The sequence below is a fragment of the Episyrphus balteatus genome, chromosome 1 (assembly GCF_945859705.1).
Source record: "Episyrphus balteatus chromosome 1, idEpiBalt1.1, whole genome shotgun sequence".
Classification (NCBI taxonomy): domain Eukaryota; kingdom Metazoa; phylum Arthropoda; class Insecta; order Diptera; family Syrphidae; genus Episyrphus; species Episyrphus balteatus.
In genome coordinates, this window is record NC_079134.1 from 124273505 (window position 1) to 124295192 (window position 21688).

General features: G+C 31.0%; 1 protein-coding gene across 1 annotated transcript in view; it reads right to left on the reverse strand.

Annotated features, from left to right (window-relative positions):
* The window catches only part of LOC129917175 (lysophospholipid acyltransferase 6), a 44982-nt gene that overhangs the window by 20888 nt on the left and 2406 nt on the right, over window positions 1–21688 (reverse strand). The window lies entirely within an intron of this gene.

Here is a 21688-nt window from a genome sequence, read left to right on the forward strand (position 1 = left end):
ATAAACAGAAATGCGTTGGGAAAAAAACCTATATATGACGTATGATAAATACCAGTTTTTTTTTTTTTTTTTTTGAAAAAAATAGAATCAAAACTAACATTAATATTGAAAAAAAAAATTCAATAATTCTGAAAGTATTTTAGGTATCTACACAAAAGACGAAAAATTCAATGTCTTTACTTTGAAGTAAAAAAAATATTACACATACGCCACAGTGAACGAAGTAAAAACAGAATGTGATAGTAAAATGTTATTTTCCAAGCTATTTATATGATTCTCGTTATTATTTTAAATATTTTCTGTAACTGATGTCATTGACACTTCATAAATCGAGTAATTGAATAATAAAATGCAAAACTCTTGCCTTATCTTCAATAAAAAATAATCTTTTTTTTTTTATTTAAATTCCAATCGAAACTGAAATATATAGAAAATGTTATAGCATACTCCAAGTGTGTCGATATTGTTTTTCAGTGGAAAATTAAAAGCGATTATTTTTATTATGGTTTACTTATGAAACAACAATCGTTGTCTTGTACATTTTATAAAATATGTGAATATACAAAATTATAAACAAAGTAATCGATGGAATGATCTCAATATTCTCGTATACCTATTCTTTGTAATTTTTGTAGCCCAAGGTTTTTTTCGTTACAAATGCTTATAATATATTTAAGATGCTTTTCTATGAAACTACGTTGAGAAAAAAAATTATAATCTGTTTTTTGTTTATCTTAATTTGAGTTTAGTTCCTCATTCATGCATCAGAAAGTATAACAATTGTTTACAAAATAAAAAAAGAAAAAATAGCAAAGTAGGTACCTATCTATAAAGATTAGCATTTATTTGGAATAAATTAATAGAATTGCTTATTTAGGAAACGAGATACATCCTGAAGCAATGAAATATTTATTTGGTAGTTTGTTTTATATAAGTTTATTGAATTATTTCGCTTATAGGGCAAGTATTAGTTTCGTCAAAGTTCCCCTTATGAATTTGCCTGGTCGTGGTTAGAGTAGTGACGAGGGGCTTGCCAGCTGCAGAACCTCACATCGAAATAACGCAGTGATAACTTTACTTCTGGTATATTTAACTTTATGTCTGGTATATTTAACTAACTTCTAGTATATTTAACTATTTTATGATTAAATATACTAGAAATTAAGTTCTCCCTTGCGTTATTTTCACTTTTTTAATGTTGAAAAAAAAAATAAGGGACTGCCGTCGCACATAGGAGTATTGTCATAAAAAACCTGGCCATAATTATTTTTCGTGGTTTTTGTTATTATTTCTGTTTAAAATGAGTATTCCTACAAGAAAATACAATATATACCTAGTTTTTGTTATTTTTATTTTTTTACCAAAAACTAAAAAAATGATTAATGGCCTGTACTCCGCCTGTCGACATTATTTTTGTCAAATTTTTTTCCTCATCCCTAATACCCAATTCTCAGTATCTTTTCTCTCTTCCTCAACCTTGATTAAGATCACCCAAAATAAAATACATTAATAACATAAGGAAATTTAATTTAAAAATAAAAAACGTTGCATAAAGTAAGGAGTATTTTCTATCAGAAAGTGAAAAACTAATTGACCCTCGATTCTCCAAAGAGCACCTAAGAGCACCCAATTTTTGTTGCATTGTGTTAAAGAATATATAAACTAACTCATAAGTTTCAATTCATCGCAGAATAACGGGGTATACTAAAACAAAATCATTAAAGTTCAAATAATAACTTACCAAAAATATCAAGTTCTTAGATACTAGTTCTAAGCGCGAACTAAAATATAGAAAAAACCATCTAACATTTTGAAAACTTTATTAATATCGTTAATAAATAACTGAAGAAGAATTCTCCATTTAAATTTTTTTAGATTTCTACCACAACACTTCGATATCGCATATAGAATAACACTTAACAAAATACTTCGTATTCACATTAAAATGAGGTAGATTTAACAGTTATCTTTGAACTCATTTTTTAACCAGACACGATCGAAAAACAAAAAAATGAGTACAGCATATTGACACATGTTTATTTTGCACCCTCTTTGCCAAATTTTTGGTGTCAATTTTGATTTTCAGAAAATCGAATTATGACCAGGTTTTTACTGCAAATACTCCTATGTGCGTCGGCCACAGTAGGATATACAAGAACTACCTACAGTCTTGACGCTATCACCAACAGAGCAACTACTACACCTTCCTCATGTTAAAAAGCATCTTCAGGGTGCCACACTGGCCTTTGCTCTGCAGCGCCTGAACTAATCTGCATGTGAGCCTCTAACAAGAAGTTCCTCCAACCAGCTCTATCCTTAGCCAAGCTGGTTTCAATTTCCCTTCCACTTGCGTGCCCCAACCCCCACGATGAGGTCTTCCTCTTTGATACTTTCCTTTATAAAATCGACTTCAAATAAACACTTTTACTTAAAATACTTTTTTATACTTTCTCTTTAACATTGCTCATATTAGATCAATAAACTTAACCCACATTATAACCTTGAGCCATAAGAACAAGTACCCGTACCCGTATATTAATGAACAAGCAATGCAGTTTATTTTGTTTAAGAAAGAAAAGAACACATCATTATTTATTATCATATAAAAAAAACAACAACAAAATAAATTTTTGTTCCTCTCCTGTCTTTAACGGTTGTGTTGCTCGTATAGCCTTAGACAAAATCTCTCTTCGAGATGTCCTTGGGTACACTCATATTGGAATATCAACAAGCTTTTATATATTCTATACAAAGCAAACAATTTTCATTTTTCAATTAAAAAAAAAAAAATATTTATGTATAATGCTTCATGTTTTGAAATGATACATGTCATGAATATTAATATTTAGTAGATATATAGGTAGATACCATAGATACATAATATCTTTCATATTTTCAAATAATTAAAATTAACCAGGCTTGTAAAACTATATAAATCAAATGTTTTGATGTCGCTGTGAAAAAAAAAAATATTTAACTGGAGCGCACTTGAGGATATTATCAAACATAATGGATTTTCTTTGAAGTCAAGTGTGTAAATTAACAATTCATTTTTCAACGACGTTTTTATGAGCGTTTCAAGAATAAATATTTGTTTTCATATGTTTTTTTTTCGCTTTTGCATTTTACATTTTAAAAGAAATTTTTTTTCTCTTGCACTTTCTACGACATTTAAGATACAATTTGTGTTTAAAAATAGTTGACTTTGTTGATATCCTATATAGCTTTCAGGATACTTAATTTTTTGAATAAATATTATCTCTCAAAAATTGTTCAAAAAAAATGTCTCTTTGCTAAAAAATGTTAAGTAACAAAATTGCAACATTTCCTCTAAATTAGCTTATTAAGATTCAATTTCTTAACATTTAAGATAATAGACTAACAATGAGAAACATAAACCATTTGCTGGGACATAGCCAAAGACATTTTAAAATATGGAACTTATACAAAACGATTAATGCAAATTTCAAACTAAATGACCTTGAAAAACAAAAAAAACAAAAAACTATTAGGCCTTCCTCTTGACCGTGACAGTGAAAAAGTAGTTTTTTTTTTTGGATACCATTGATTTGAAGAGTCTAAGACCTTTCTATGAGGCCAACAAATTGTGCAAAATTAGAACAAATAATGCTCGCCACGTGCCAACCAAAATACTAAAGCTTCCATTATCCATAATATACCTGTATTATCTCCCTCTGTGTATTGCTTGTTTAAGAGAATTGTTGTTTTTGGGGGGGAGTGTAAACTTTTTTGAAGGAATGGTAAAAACGTGCCAGGTATATTTTAAGATTATACATAAACTCTTATTATATTTCGAAGGTGCTTAGACACCCCGACCACCAGCTGATAACAAACCATTCATTATCATGATACAAACAGTTTTTTTTTTTTTCTTTTTTGAATAATCATATAACTGGTCATTATGTAAATAAGGCTCAATAGAATTTCTTAAGGAGTATCATCTGCCTCTGAATAATAAATCGAACAAAGAATACTTTTTCGGATATGAGAAAAGCAAAATTGAACTTACAATTTTTAAGGTTCGACTTTCTAAGATCTACTCTTTATAAAAACTTTGAAGCTTTCAATCAATTTAGGTAATAAGAAGACTTATTTCTGTGAAAAAAACTAGAAGTCTTTTATATTTCTGTCCTTAAATTCACAAAAAAAAAACTTGTTAAGGTTTCATTTGGTTTCTCGTAGTCCCGATTTGGACCCTAAGGTACATTTCACACGTAGCCGGCATAAGTTTTCAATTTATTCGAGTGAAGGCGCTCCTAAGAACGTGTACCTAGCAACCGGATAACCGGTCCGTTTACCTGGTTCCCGGCTACGTTTGAAATGGGCCTAAAGGCCCCAACCCATAGAATCCGTTGCGTCCGTTCCGTCAATCAATCTGTTGAAGTTGACGGATGGGACAGAAAGGGGTGACTCATAGAATACGTCGTATGAAAGATTGCTTTTTGACAGCTCACTTCAAATTTCAAGGTGTGTTCGATATTTTATTGTTAACTATTATTGTTGTTCTTTTTTTTAATTGCTCTTCAGTTAAAAACAATTTGTTATAAGTTATAACAAATTATCAGTTGTAGGTATGACTTTGGCATAGTAAAATTGAACTCTACAACAGAATTTAAGTATTTAATTGATATAATTTAGTGATATATCATTAAATGTGACTTTTATTACATTTTCTTCACAAATAAACAATTAAAGTTCACAATTCATAAAATCGGAGAAGAAAAGAACACATTTCTTAGTTCTGAAATTCCCCGGTGTGCACTCAGAAGCAGAAAATCTAACTGATCTATTGTTGACAACCAATGTCAAAGGATACGACGGATGAAAAAGTAGTAAGTTGGGTTACTTCTTCCGTCGAATCCGTCGGCCTCCGTCCGATCCGTCGCTTATGGGTCGCTTCCCATAAGAACGTGTGTATTTTATCGAGCTGTCAGTTTAAAACTTCAACGCAACGGACGCAACGGATTTTATGGGTTGGGCCCTTAATAAAGATCCGGATATTTTAATATATTTTTGGAAACTTATTTTATTATTTATAAGTATAATACATTTTTAATTTTTTCCTGTTCTTTCTACTGTATGTAAGTCTATAACACTGATAACAACTACCAAAATCTACTTTTCTGAAGGTTTCAGGGTGCTGAACTTCTTGAGTTCGAGATAACAATCAGACATGGCATTGCGATGGTGGAGAATGTTAAAAAAGTGGGTCCAACAATTCTGTCTATCTGTTTGTCTCTACAGGGTGTCCCGTTAAAAATTTAAAGGGTAATTCTTGGGTATATATATTTCCCTGTTGATACTAAAAAGGTTAAGGTCTTAATATAATATAATATAAAAATTAAAAAAAAAACACATCGCATTAAAAAAAAATATTTTAGTATTCTTTTTTTGAAAAACCTAAACAGGTTGATTAATTAATAAATTTTTTTATTTTTGTCGGACTTTAGCTTTTGTTGCATTTTATCACTCTAATTTCCAGTGACAGTGTTGGCAAAGCTTTTTTTCAAAGTTGAAACAACTTTAATTTAAAAATATTTTTCAACCTATAAACATGCACCGAAAAAAAAAACCAATATCAATTTAACATTTTTTAAATATCAAATTAACATTTCTTAAATATCAGCCAAAAATGCTCTATAAAATGTGTTTAATGATATTTAAAATGTTAAAACAACATTTTTATTATCAGGATGATATTTAAATGTCACATTTTGGAATTTTTTTTTGATATTTTATTATCATTTTTTCATATCAATTTCTCATTCCAAATTATTGAAAAATATTAAATACAAAATTTTTAATGTGTACTAATTTAAAGGCGCGTTGTGTTTTTTCGAAGTAAAATGTATGATTTACTGATAAAATTTGATCGGCACTAAGATTTTACTTCACATAGTTTGGGAGAAAATAACAAAACAATTATATCACCTATAATAGAAAAAATAATATGATCATTATTTTGTAAAGAATATTCCCTTTCAGTAATGTTTTGAAAAAAGAAAGAAAATTCTTTTAATAATAAAAATAATAAAAAAGAAAAAGAAAGAAATAGGTTTCATTATAATAAACTAAAACGTAAAATCTAGTCAACATTGATATTTTAATTGTCAAAGTGAAATTTTCACTGTCCACTTAAACGTAAAAAAATGTCAAAATGATATTTTAATTGTCAAAGTGAAATTTTCACCATCCCATCTGAAATTAAAAAATGTGAAAATGATATGATAAAATATCAAAATTGATATTTTAATTGTTGGACGACTTTTATCACTGAAAAATGTTAATTTGATAGCTGTTATTATCAATTTTTTTTTTCGGTGTGGTTAAAAGTTTTTACATGGCGTAATTTTCACATAATTCACATCACAGGAAAAAATTGCTAACTTTTATATAAACTAAAAATAAATCCAACTTTCATGTGCAGTCAATATCTATAAATAAATCTGAAATCTCAATTACAAAGCAATGAGTTCAGTTTTGCGTGTTAGATTTAATGCTTCTACTAAGCACTTTTTGCACTTGACTCCGTTTTTAGTCATATGTATAATTTAACTTTAGCTAAATCCAGCACTATATCAAAGTTAAGCTGTTTTTTTCCACATATAATTAATTTCCAAGTGGCGTGAATGTGTCCCATATTAGATTTTTATTGAATTGGCATGGGATTATACTCTACATGAATGCCTTAATATAATCAAGCATGGATAAGCTCTTTGTACCATTTAATAAAAAAGGTTATGCAAATTCTTTTGAATTAAATCAACTAGAGCATGTATTTGAAATGTAATTTTGGGGAAAAAAAATTACAAAAGAATTTCATAAGAAGTACTCAAAAGACAAAGAAAATCCTTTTAATCCCTCACTAGTGGTTTTGATACATACAAGTATACAATGAACATTAAGAAAAAAAAAAAAAAAAACTCAACAATTCATGCTTCCATTGGAGATAAGAAGATATATTATGTACTCTGCATAGCTCTACAAACATGAGACACAAAAATAAAAACCATGGCATTGTCACAGCACCCGAAATGAAAGTCTTAGGTACTTAGCGAAGAGAACTATTTGGAAAGACTTAAATGGCACAAATAAAATTTGCCCAAGCTCACACGTTTGTGTATCTTTTCGTGTACAAAAAAAAAATGCACTTTTATTGAATCAGATTCTAAGAGACAAAATAAAAAAGAAAATATCTTACCCAAAGTAAATATCACGAGATAATATTATTGAGAGTTCTAAATGAATTAAATCCTACATTTATTTTTGCAGTCAGTTATCCATCCATTCATATAAAGTGATTTGTATTTTCTGTTTTGAAGATACTTTTTTTTACAAAAAAAAATCTCTTTTACTCATTGAATTGGTATTGGCATATCCATACATGGTGTAAATAAGTGTTCAAGACTTTCTATGAACTTGTTCCCTTTATTGCATCCGCCAATTATTATATAATTAATTCATCCAACTGCATAATTGCTGGAATATTTGCAAATAAATTTACATCCAAGAACGATTTATTGATTACCTACTTGTAAGCTTCTACAACATGATAATAACTACAAATTGTAGATTATCCAAGTAACGTTGGTTTGTATTCATTTATAAATGGCAGAATAATTTACTGTCTGACTATTTTGTCGTTGTATTTTCAAACAGATTCGAAAATAAATTTAAAAAAAATATTTTTCTTTTACCAATTGGAAATTCTTGAAGTGAATATAATGAAAAATGTATAAATATTGAACACTTTGTAGCCCAGTAATTTTAGACATTTTTTACCCCAATCTGCGGAAAAATTCCTACTGGGCTCGATTTTGGTATAGACCTTCGTTACGGCGTTGTAATGAAGATGTGAAAAATCGACATTGATATCGCGTCCGCGTTTAAAGTTATAGAGGTCAAAAGGTCACGAAAATCATTTTTTCGCATATATCTCGTGACCTGTTGCTCGGAAGTCAATAGAGGTCTATAGAAAAACTGTTCGTCATAAAATTATCTACAAATACTGCCTTATGCATTTTTCTGTAAAACCAACCGTTTCCGGAATAGAGCGATTTCAAGCGTAGGCATAATACATGATACGTAATAATAGGTTTGTTTCATTTAAGAGTGAATAATTTTGTATTTGAATACTGAAAAATACATGTGTAAGCTTTTTTATTTTATATATATGCGTTTTTATAAATTTCACTTGTAATTGACATTCAAACTAACTTACTAAACTTGCTAGCTAACATACTAACTAACTATGTAGTTAAATCTTAGCAGTACGTTTTGACCTTCTTCCAACCATCGTGTCGAACTGAAACTTTATATATTTATGCAGTTTGGATGACAACATATAATTTTGTTGGTTTGGTCTCAGGGTAGGGGCATTTGAGGGTCAAAACACCCCAAATCAATCTTAGACTACTTATAAGAAGAGTCATATCGAAACTATCGAAACTTTGAACAAATTTATGTAGTTTGAATAACTTAAAACACGCTTTTATCCCGCACAAAAGATTTTAAAGTTATTCAAATGACCTATATGAAACGGTTGAATAAAAAAGCGTAGAACGCTTTGTCAAACAATATTGCAGTGCACACAGTAAAAGTTCGCTCTATGTGTTTTTATTAAACCATTTATTATAATCAATTAAAAAATTTTTAAATTTTGAGTGTGAAATAAAAGCGTATTACCTATAGCAATGAATAAGGAGTAGGTGAAAATTAATTGGAGTATATGAGCCCCAATGCCACTCCCCTGGGTCCGTAATGACAAAATATATCGTATCGTCATTCAAACTACATAAATTTGTTCAAAGTTTCGATAGTTTCGATATGACTCTTCTTATAAGTAGTCTAAGATTGATTTGGGGTGTTTTGACCCTCAAATGCCCCTACCCTGAGACAAAACCAACAAAATTATATGTTGTCATCCAAACTGCATAAATATATAAAGATTCAGTTCGACACGATGGTTGGAAGAACGTCAAAACGTACTGCTAAGATTTAACTACATAGTTAGTTAGTATGTTAGCTAGCAAGTTTAGTAGGTAAGTTAGTTTGAATGTCAATTACAAGTGAAATTTATAAAAACGCATATATATAAAATAAAAAAGCTTACACATGTATTTTTCAGTATTCAAATACAAAATTATTCACTCTTAAATGAAACAAACCTATTATTACGTATCATGTATTATGCCTACGCTTGAAATCGCTCTATTCCGGAAACGGTTGGTTTTACAGAAAAATGCATAAGGCAGTATTTGTAGATAATTTTATGACGAACAGTTTTTCTATAGACCTCTATTGACCTCCGAGCAACAGGTCACGAGATATATGCGAAAAAATGATTTTCGTGACCTTTTGACCTCTATAACTTTAAACGCGGACGCGATATCAATGTCGATTTTTCACATCTTCATTACAACGCCGTAACGAAGGTCTGTACCAATATTCAGCCCAGTAGGAATTTTTCCGCAGATAAAACCTAAAATTACTGGACTATTGTGAATTAAATTCCTGTTTGTGTGATGATTTCGTGAAAAATAAATTCGACGAACTTTATTTAAGTCGAGTACGAGTAGAATGGTATTAAAAGTGACAGTGTAGTTGAGGCTATGAGAACAATAGTGGCGTAAGGCACAAAAAGGAAGTTTTGAGCTACGAGTGATTTAAGATACAGGGTTTTTCAAAACAACACTTTTTTGAGTACCATCTTGTTCTGAGTGTATCAAGCTGCATAAATCTATTTTTGTAATAAAGTAGATATATTAAGAGACCAAGTTTTTATGAAAAACTCATTTTTGAAAAAAAAAACCGGTTACGCCACTATTGCTCTCATAGCCTCAGTTATACAACAGATTTCATCATCATATTCACGTACCTATTGAATATTATGAAGACCTAATAGAACAACTTATATATTCTATTAACTACTCGTGATAGAAGTTCAATTCAATACCTTCTTGATCCATAATTTTCCTTCTATACAAAAACGGTGATTCCAGTATTGCTTCGAATTATTAACTTTTTCTTTCACTTTTCGATTGTGGATCTCATTGCCAAGTCTGTAAGAATATCACCGAATCCTTTAATATCTTGAGAACAATATGATAGTTTTTAGGTTTTCCAATTATCACTTCCTGATGCTTTTACTATAAAGCTTTCTTTCAAAGAACTTTTAAAGACTTTAATCATCCCGGTCCTTACATATTAGACAAATGGGGACTGTCCCCTAAATCTCTCAATCTTCCACCCATAGATATATTCAGCAAGCAAGTGGTCGCGATTACTGCTATTCGTCTCGAAGCCATTTCTCAAAGGACCAATAACTCTATTGGCCGCACAAATGTTCTGAATTCATTCGGATCAATCCACAGTCACTCCGACTACACCAACCCACAATTGGTATTTGGCAATAATAAAGTCACCATCCCAAATAGATCAGAATGGGACAATGCCGAGTTTCTGAGAGATGATTCAATCCATTTCTACACATATGGTTCTAAAACTATAACTGCAGCGTGTTCCAAGCGGAAATAATGGCGATTAAAGAGGTATTGACTTGGCTCAAAGAAAACGTGATATCTACATCGGATATCTGCATCTTCTCTGATAGCCAGGCCGCCCTTAAATCGTTAGCTTCGGTTTCCACAAACTCCGTAACTGCCCGCGAATGTCGATCATCTCTCATGGAGAGATGTCAGAACAGTTTAACATTCACCTCTTTTGGGTGCTGGAAAGCTGCTTGGCGTAGTCTCTAACGACTTCTGTAGAAGTTGCCTTGATGAGGAAGAAGAAGAAACAATCCAACATCTTCTCTGCTCATGTCCTGTCCTTTCCAGTAGACGTAAAAAATACTTGGAAAAATATTTCTTAGAAGATACTAGTGAACTAATTAATACTGACATCTTTAACCTTCACCGCTTCATTAAAAGATCCAACTGGTTTAGTTAGTGAGGAATTTCCTTGCAAAATCATGGTATCACAACGGACCTATAAGTGGTCTAAGTGTGTCAGTCGGTTTCTTGACAGCCATTTCTACCTAACCTAACCTACATATTAGAGGGTGGCATTTGTTGTGTTAGGCTAGAGATAGCACATTGTAAACCCAACCTAAGTTAGCAATCTGCAATAAAAACAAAAACGTTAATATAAATACAAATGACTAAAACAACAAACAAAACTTTGGTATTTTCTCATAAAAATAAATACATTTAAATTGTCTTTAAATGACTGCTTGTTCTAAGCCATTTGTTAGCTTTCATTATTTTTTAAAAATGTTTGAAAACATGCGGCACCTTTTTATGACTTCCTTATGTCCCTTAGGGATACGCGTCCCATAGAATGGAAGGTCCAACTCCCTCGTATAACGAACGAAGATGAGCAAATTAACCTAATTAAACCACCATCGCTACTAAGGAATAGACCTACATAAAAAGAAAACCTTAAAAACCCAAACGAAACTTGCTAGCCAATATAACAAATGTAATTGTTTTACCAACTATGACGGTCATAGGTCGCTTTACTTTGATCTAATCTTTCAAAAGTTATATCATAATGTTGAACCGTTGAATTCATCATTATTATTTGGCCCATGACAAATGAATTTATAATTAACCAAAAGCAAGTGGCGCTATAACAAACAAAGTACAAATGTTGCCATATTTTATTCAAAGTCCAATAACATAAACAAGTATGCATATCTTCAACTGAATACAACTACATAATATGCCACTATTTGTTTTTTTTCGTTACTCATTCATTAATAAGAATTGTTAATATTTTGTCAACAAACTAATTCATTCTTTATAAATATGATTTATAGTTGTAGTGTAATTTTTAACCTCTGATAACAAGCTGTTGTCAGTATTGGTTGATATTGATAATAAATAAAACTAATTTTGATATTTTTGTTTTCTAAATCAATATTTTTGTATATTTTTACTTAATTTAAGTACAATGCAACTGAAATTAATCATCAATCTATTAAGGTCTATCAACTATTGAACTTACACAATTTTACATCTAACTTGTACCCACTTGAGATAAGATAAATAAGTCAAGTTCAAAGTCATTTGATTGATTGTGGAGTAAAAGATACCACTTTATCATCGTGTGTAGATAAATACTCCGCCAAAAAAAAGGTTAATGGCTTTTGGTCATAAACATAATTTGTTTGTTTTTTTTTTTTTATTGAATAAAACTTTGAGGAAATATAATCTTTGATTGATGAAAGGCGACCATGTACTTAAGAACTCTTTATATTTTTATTATTTTATCCAGAGTAAATTCTTTGGATATTTTTTTTCAAACGTGCCAGCATTGATAAGAAATGTCGTATGTTTTTCGGTGAATGGTGTTTAGATAAGTGATTCATCTTTTATTTAATTTAAGATAGGAGAAAAGGGAATATTGAACTATTGTCACCTGACTTAACTGACCACAGACCGAACCTTTTTAACTAATTTTTTTGTTAACTTTTTTTTTGTCATGAAAAGTTTTCAAGTATTTCATCATTACTTGCGTGGCGATCAATCAATTGCTTCGGGATCATTTCTAGGATATTATATTTTGATTTAATTAAATATATTGGGTAGTGTCAGGTGAGCAAAGCAAAGTTTTAAGATGCGAATATCGGGTTCATATTTTAGAGATGGCACCCGAAGACGTTTTTAAGATAGAGAGTGCCAGCTTAAGTTTGGTGTATAGTTTAGCCTTTTAGTGTATAAAAAGTTGTATTCTTTTGTACAAAGATGTAGTTTTCTTTTTTTTTCAACTCTTACCCCTCAAAATGGCCAATCACTGGCCAGAAAAGAACCCTCGTACAAACTTGGCGCTGTAGCCTAACTCTAAAGGGTCGCTACCTATTCTATTTTTAGTTTCCTATGCATTTTAGATATGAATTTTGTTTTTTTCATTAAATTTTTTCAATAAAAATATTTTTTCTCAAACTCAAGTCGAGTTTTAATATTTTTTTTCGAAAACAAAGGTTTCCGTTTTTTCTCCAAGGTATTTAAGCCAGCCGAATGTTTGGCTCGTTAAGCTGTCTACTTGCTTACTTTTTCGCCAGTGTCTCTGTGAACTAGTCCTGATTCATTTGAAGACGAAGTTGATTCTACTATACCAAAATGTCTGATAACTCGTCGATTATCTGAAGAGCTCAGAGCTCAAAACTGTTCCAATGAGAGAAAAGCTTCTTAAAATTTGAGTGAAAAGTTAGGTAATTTTTTTTTGAACAAAAATCGCGATCAATATTTTTAAAGCAGGTTGGTTTAGGTGGAAAGGTGTGCGACAAATGATCTGAAGACTTCGGTTCGATCCCCGGCCTGGTCGCAGTTTTTTTTTTTTTTTTCTTGTCAAAACTCTACAAGTGCAGATTTTAAAACATTAAGGATTGTTTTAATAAGGTTTCCTTCTTGGATGAAAACCATAGAGAAATCTTATTGTTTTTGTTCTATTTTATGTAGTTTTTTTTTTCTGTGCATAAACTGAGAGCAAATTATTTATGAGATTGCTTACAAAAATGATTTCAATGAAATTGAAATATTTATTCAAGTGTTTCAAGCGTGCTCTGCTCCAGCTAAAAAATTATATTTTCGTCATACATTTTGACCAAGTTCTAGTATGAACTTCAATTAATAGTTAAGGTTTACCTTTGTTAAGTAAATAACAAAAAAAAAAAAAAAAAACTTGAGTGATTGGCGGAGATTGTTTACACAATATTCACTACCGTAAAACCGGGTGACTTTGGCACGTTTTCAAATTCAAATGTGAATAACTTCTGCAATATTTTTTTTTTTTTTTAATGAAGATTTCAACCAATTTACCTACTTCGCTCATTCTATAGGTATGATTAATCTTGAAGAAATCTGTCCAACAGTTCTATAGATAAATGCCAAAATATGGGTATCCAAAGTCACCCTCCATTCCGGGTGACTTTGGCCGGTAGGACGTTTGCTATATTTCCAGTTCAACTACAAGTAGCACGTCATTCTAACCCAGCCCAAATGAAAGAGCTGATTTTTTAAAACATGTGGGTATTTTTTTTTATTTTCGTACACAGAATTGTCGGTTTTTATTTGATTAAAAAAAAAAACAAAAAATTAAAATTAGCATTAATTTTGATATCCTTCAAAGGATATGGAAAAAAATAGTCTCTCTCTGCGGTCAACCATTGGAACAGGAAGTTTCTTCTCCAGATCACTTTTGGTGACTTGTGCAACGTCTTTTTTCTCTGAAGCTGTACCCAGCACCTCTTCGCAGGAATGACACTGTAACCTCATCATTATCAACATTTAAGATGCAGCCGAAGTAAAATGTTATTTTAGAAGCCTAGGAAACACATCTTTCGGCACTGTTTTGTTTTCGAGTTTGCCATCTTATACGCTGTTAAGGTCTTCATCCATAATATTTTAAGAGGCCGAAAGAAGGTTACGTCTAGTGGTTGAGCTGCCAAATGTTGATATATATGATCTGATAACATTTTAATTATATGGCCAAATATCAGTTTTGTCAATATATACCAATATATAAAAACAAAGTCTAGTGCAAAAATTAAGAGGGTGGCCAAAGTCACCCGATATGCCGGCCAAAGTCACCCTACTATATGGCATTTTTTATAAAAAAATTAAAATTAATTTTTATGAAATAGTTGCAAGGGTAGAATAAAAGTAATTCAACTTGCAAAACAATACACATATCGGAGTTAAAGTCATTTTGCAATCCTATTTCTGCAACATGTTCAAACCATCCAACATTTTCAGGTGATTTTTTTTTTTAGCATTTTTAAGAAAACTAAATTTTAGTATAAATTAATATCTAATTTTAATTAAATAAAGCTAGTATAATCACTTTTGAATTCATCAAATTATACGAATTTACAAAGAAACTTGGAAAAAATCAAACAAGTCCTTCATATATTAACAATTTTTTAAAAAAGTGTCCATGTCAAAGTCAAAGTCACCCGCCAGGCCAAAATCACCCGGTTCTACCGGTATTTCATTTTCATACCAAAGCCAGTATGAACTAGAAGTTCTGATTAGATATAAATCAACTTAACAGCGTAAAACGTACAGCATAAAGTTAAACATCCCGGCAACTGATTTCGTCATCCAATAGCTATAGAATAGAGTGTATCTTTTTCATTGAATAAAAACCAATAAAAATAAATATAAAAAATTTTGTTTAAAATCATTTTTCCAAATTGCCTGTATCTGAAATTCTTACCTACCTATCAACTTTTTAAAATTCCAAACAAAAATAGTAGATAGTCAAGCGTTTTCATTATTATATGAACCAATTTTATTAAGTTCAAGTGCCCCTGAAAAAATTCTTATTTATTATTAATCATCATAAAAATATTACGATTCATCTAAATATTATTTAAATTTTTTCCACTGGCCAAAATGTTGATTTATTCAAAAAAAAAAAAAAAATATCAATTGATCGATTTGATTGCGTAACAAAAATATATATATATAAAAAATCAAGTGGCATGCATTTACAAATTGGACAAAAGCATCACCACAAAAACTCACAAGCAAACGCAAAAAGCTTATTTTTATTGATCACATTTCACAGCGTCTTGCCTCGTTACTCTCTCAAATGATTGAAAGCAAAACAACAAAAACAAAATAAAATACAGAATAACGATCAGAAAGATCGAAACTACGCAACATGCTAAACCATCTTGACTTGAGATTGAGACTTCCCCAAGATAAAAAAAAAACGAGAAAGGAAATTTTAATTAAATAAATTCGATTCGCGATTGAGAAGGAAGACATCGAATGAAACAAAAACAAAAGAAAAAAAAAACAATTCCACCGGAAAAACGATGCCCGCAACTGCTGCCTGTGAACTGTGAAGATCATGACATGAATGATGTCATAAGTTTTCTCCTTGTTTTTCAATTGCAAATTTGTTATGAGAAAAAGTGGCGGCAGCATGAGTACAATCCAATATATCAATGCACCTATAACGAATAGATGACCTAAACACAACGCCACGATTCAAGGTTGAACAATTTTCGTTTTTTTTTTTTGCCAAAAAATGTATATTTTTCTAGTTGAATCAGTTGTTGGCATTCATTGGAATAAATGAATGAATAATCATCAAATCATCATCATCAAATAATTGTGCTCATGTGCTACCGTCATCGTCACACATGCCACCACTTGAGCAAAGAATACATTCGGTTCAGAGCTCAGAGGTTCAGATTCAGACAGAGCGACCGACCCAAACAAGAGCTATTATTGCAAAATGAGAACGTGTGGCGGCGCACAGTGGGGAAAAATCGGACAAAACTCATTGATATGAAAGCTAGATATTTGTATATGTTGGAAGTATTTCTCATAGTATTTATGTTGTAGAATCAGAGTATTCTGGACATGGAAATTTGTATTCAAAGTTTAAAATTAGTGAAAACTGATGTAAATATGAGTATTTCTTAAATGGTATAAATCAGTTAAATTTCAACTTTTCAAACATTTTTTTTGTTAATAGGTTAATATTCCTATTTAAAATGAACAATATGAGATGCAAGTTTAGTGGAGAAAAAATTTCTTTGATTTTTAATTGTAAGAAAACTTAAAATTTCCCGGAATTTTAAGATTCAAAAGTTGTTTTAACTATTTCCTTTCTTTGCCTCTGTGGGGTCTAATATATAATATAAGATAGTGTTGAATCGCATCCTAATCCTAATACGTCCTTTTTTGACTTTTAGAGCAATTTGAAGCTAAAAATGTGTGAAAAACGTATTTTGTAAAAATACTGATTATAATGTATAATAAAAAGAGGAAAGAAATAGAATAAACACGCTTTTTATATGTATTTTGATGCGATAAAAATTAATCTGATGTCAGTTTTTAAAAATATTTACATATTTAAAAAAATCAAAAAAAAAAAAACTTACAAAAAAGACGGTTTTCAGGGTTGTGTTGAATTAATTCAAAATTTTGTGGGGGTTCACGAAAAACTACGATATTTTACATTATAACCTGACTTGAGTCGTTATTTTAACTGGAATATAATAGTGAAGTCTACCACACAATAATGTTCTCATGAGAGTCGCTTGCTCTGACGTTTTACATGAAACTGTTTTGTCCTATCCAAATCTGATTAAGCTAAATCCTCGATGAACAGACTTACAATTAACTTTGAATTATCTCAAGACAAAATTTTAACGGCCAATTTCTTCACATAAGTCCTAAGTCAGCTTAGTACCCGGTCTAGCTAGACCAGGTCCTAGCACTAGTACTCGGTCCTAAGGAAAAGTTAGGACCTGAGCATTTCTTCACATTTATAGGACCTGATCTAAGTTCACAAGGCGGTCCTAAGAATTAAAACGTATAAAACTGGTCTAACTGTCATTCTGACAATATTTTAATGTTTGAAATAATTTATTTTGATATTTAAGGGAATTTAACCAAAATAAATTTAGAAAAAAAGTAGACAAAAATAAAAATTCTATTGAAAAAAATATGTAGTTAAACTTAACAAAAAGCCAAGAAGCACAAGAAATTCGATTTTTGTATCAAGAACTTTCAGTCAAGAATGAATTCATGAGTGTGGAAATGTATGATCTGGTAAACATAGACAATGCAGATATACAGGTGCCCGAAAAAGATAAAAGTGTTATTCAAGTACTCGAAGTATACACGGATCTCCGACCTTTATGCAGCAGAGCCGTAGAGCAGAGAGTTAGTGACAGTTTCGGAAAGACGTACATGTACATAAAAAATATATTGATAAAAACTATAATTTAAGAAAAACACGTCCTGTGTCTTTTTTACTACATTGCGGGAAAATTTTTTATCATGGTTTATAGGCAAGTTCGGCGTAGTCGTAGCCTTCTGCCTTCCATGTTTGAGTGTAATTTACTCGTAAGTGGCTTGCAGCGCAGTCGGGCGTCGAGAAATTCCAATGCAGAACGTCTACATAAAGACCATCTTTCTTGACTTGGTTGTCACTTTTAGAAAGATCGGACAAAGTCGAAATATTTTTTTGGTACTTGTTCATGAAAAAGTGTTCTTTTGTCTATTCTTCCCGTTTCGGCATAGCATTTTTCACTTCAGGTGTTTATGGTAAATTAAAAAAAAAAATAATTCAATAAAATTTAAATCAACAAAAACGCACTTGTTGAGCGACAGAACACCCAAGAAACTAAAAAATCTGTCAGATATCTCTAAACAAAAATGAAATCGATTGCATTTATTCAAGTTCTAACCGCTAGACTACCGATTTTGAGGTCCTTATACCGAGTCCTAACTAATACTAGGTACCAATTTGACAGTACTAGGCCTTAGTACTTGTGTGAAGAAATCACTTGGTACCGATTTGAGTATAATAACCAGGTACTAGCAGATTTTGAGGAGCTAGCTAGTACCGGGTCGTAACTAGTACTCGGTCCTAAATTGACAGTTCTAGGGCTTAGTACTTGAGTGAAGAAATGAGTTGATACCGATTTGAGTACTAACTTTAGGACTAGGACCGGTACTAGCGCTAGGACTCTGTGAAGAAATCGGCCGTAAGTGTTATCAAATTACATAAGAAACATTTTCTGCAGTATTTATTGTTATGCTCGTGTACATTTTAACTTGCGACATAGGTTTTAGGGATGTTTCGGACGTGGATTTTTTCACATCCGCGGATGCGGATTTTTGATAGTGGACATCTGCAGATGCGGATGTTTTAGATCTTATATAAAAAATCAATATAAATGAATTAAAATAATGATACTGTTATGACTTACATTTTTATTATTTGTATTTAATAAGAAAAATAGGTGCATTAGACTTAAAAAAAAGTAATACCGCCACCTTCCCTGCATCAAGTTGGCCACAGAGAGGTTGGTAAATTAATACGCGGGCACTAAATAATGGTTCCCTAAAAACACTGCCTTGTGGAGTGGGTAGAAATTGTCGTTAAAGTCTTCTTTATGAAGAAAGTTTTCCTCTACATTGCCTCTATTTTTTCGTCCGAAAAGAAAGATTTATATAAATAGCCTGTTTTTACTACAGCCCAAATTTCATAATTTCGCAAATTAGGTCAGTTCGAATTTCAAATTCTAAAAATTCCTAAACCATTTGAAATTAGATAATTTGCAAAATTATCTCATTTGGGCTTTAGTGTAAACGGGCTAAAAGAATCAGTCACAGACCATTAGGTACTCGGTGTGACTCCCATTGGTACGCGCCTTTCGCCGCCCCTGCTCAACTTTTTTCCTGTCGCAACTTCTTTGCATCCACATCCGCATGAAAATACGCATTGATTATTGCGGATGTCCCAATTCATGCGGAAGTTCCGCATTTGCGGATGCAGATGCGCTCATTAGCAAAATCCCTGTAGGTACAACAACAAAAAAGTTGAGATAACAATCAGACATAACATTACGATGATAGAGAATGCCAAAAAAGTGTGTCCTGGAACCCTGTCTGTCAGTCTGTAAACGAAGCTACAGCCTAAATGGATGGACCGATTGATGTAAAACTTGGTATGTACTATTATTTAGCGACTCTCTAGAGTGGTTTTTGGAATTATTTTTTTTGGACCAAAAATAACGGTACTTGTCATACACCGATTTAGTAAAATTAGAATTTCGCGAAAATTTTTGTTTTGAAAATCATTATTAACGGTACCTGCCATATAACCGTGTTTTTTAAATCCAAATTTCTCCGAAACCAATGATTCGATTTCAACGAATTTTTTTTGTAGAAAAGCATTTATATAATTTTAATATAAGCATAAAATAATATTTTGAAAAAATTAATTTTTGAATTTTTTTTTGAAAAAACAAATTTTTGAAAACCGGACATCGGATTTTTTTAAATTTTTGGTTTTCGAAGTTGATAAGTGTTTTCTACAAAATGGCATACCAATTCTATTTTAAGACATTTTTTTTTTTGCAAAAAAATGATTTATAAAAAATTACTTAAAAAAAAAAAACCACTCTAAAGATTTTGAATTTTTTTTCTAAAACAAATGAAATTGCATACTTGTTTGGGAGATCAATTTGATTTCAAATATTGTTTTATTATTTTGAAAAACGATCTTATTGTTTTTTGCTTCAATAATTACATTTACAGCCTACTAAATTTCTATATAAAAAGTCGTAAAAATCCTAGCAACTTGAATCCTAAGAGCAAGTTCGTGCTATCCAGTTGTGCATTTTATTTTTACTGATTTTATAACTTCAGGAGTTTTCACTTGCTTTGTTTTTATCTTTTATTGTAACGCAATAATTGCGTTTATTTTAATTTTTTAAATAAGTATTTTCAATAAAATAACAAAAAAATACAGTAATTTCCCAAGCAGTATGAAATGCAGATTCATTAGCAATGAGTCGGTTTTGTGAATATTATTTAAAGCTGGGTCCACACTAGGTTGATCAACACGTTCAACATACGTTCCAAATCAACAAAGGTACTGAACAGTTTAACAATTCTGAACTATTCTAACGGATGCATTTAGGATATTATAGCTGAGTCTACACATCAATTGATTTGGAACGTATATTGAACGTGTTGATCAACCAAGTGTGGACCCAGCTTCAGGGTCGGACTGGGGCATAGGGGCCCGGGTGGCAAAATGATAAAAGGGGCCCGCCGCGCCACAGATCCACGGAACTATATAAAAAAAAGTTAACTACAATAGATTCCAAAAAAATTTTAATTTTTGTTTTGGCTCGGGAAAGGAAAGTATACTTTTATAAAGATTTTTGGTGCTTGTAAACCTGTTTTTTGAATATATTTTTCCAACACATCTTTCTTTTGACGTTTCTAATTTTAAAATTTACATCTTAAAATTTAATAAATAGAGTACGGGAACAGAGCCCCAAGTGGAGTAGGTTGAGCTGCTGGGGCACCAGTGCAAGACTTTAAATGAGGGTCTTTCTTGTCTTTATTTTTCGTTCTAGGAAAATGTATGGAATTTATTTATTTTTAATTTTTAATAGTTGAAAATTCTTCACAGAGAGTTGAAAATTTTATTAAAAAGCGGAATAACTTCCTGTATAATGATTTTCAAATTTTTGAACTTGCAACTGCAAATAGGCAATAGCCCTGAGTGATAGACCCGAATTTAGCGATAACTTTATTTTAACAAAAATTGAACATACATAATACATCTCACTTCCAAATTAAAAAAACGTTATGATTTTAAAATCGACTTAGTTACAGGAGAACTGCTTCTTATCCAATTCCAAGTTAAGAAGTTAGATGTATGTTTTAGGTATTACTACATAATATTATTTTTTTTTTTTTTGTTGCTAAAATCGAGTTTTGCTAGATTCGAGTCTATTACTAAGGGCGCGGGAGTTTTAGGCTTATAGACAAAAGAATTAATTAAAATAATCCTGTATTAATTTTAGAAAAAAAAGGCTTATGAGACTTGTTCTTTCTTTTTAAAAACTTTTTTTTTTATTTCCAAAAGTTCTGAATTTTAGCTCAGATTGTTTGCATTCATTCAGAAAAACCCATTTAATTTGTACAGGGGCCCAATAATGCTAGGTACAAGGAAGACCCGAGGACAAGTACGGTACGCGAAAAACCCTTTAATTTGTATCCTGTTTCTGTTGATTCAAGTCTTTAAGATATATATCTTAGGTGAAAATAAGGAAACTGAGTGCGTATCATAGGTATCTGTTTGTTTCGTTGTTTATTTCTTACATCCTGTT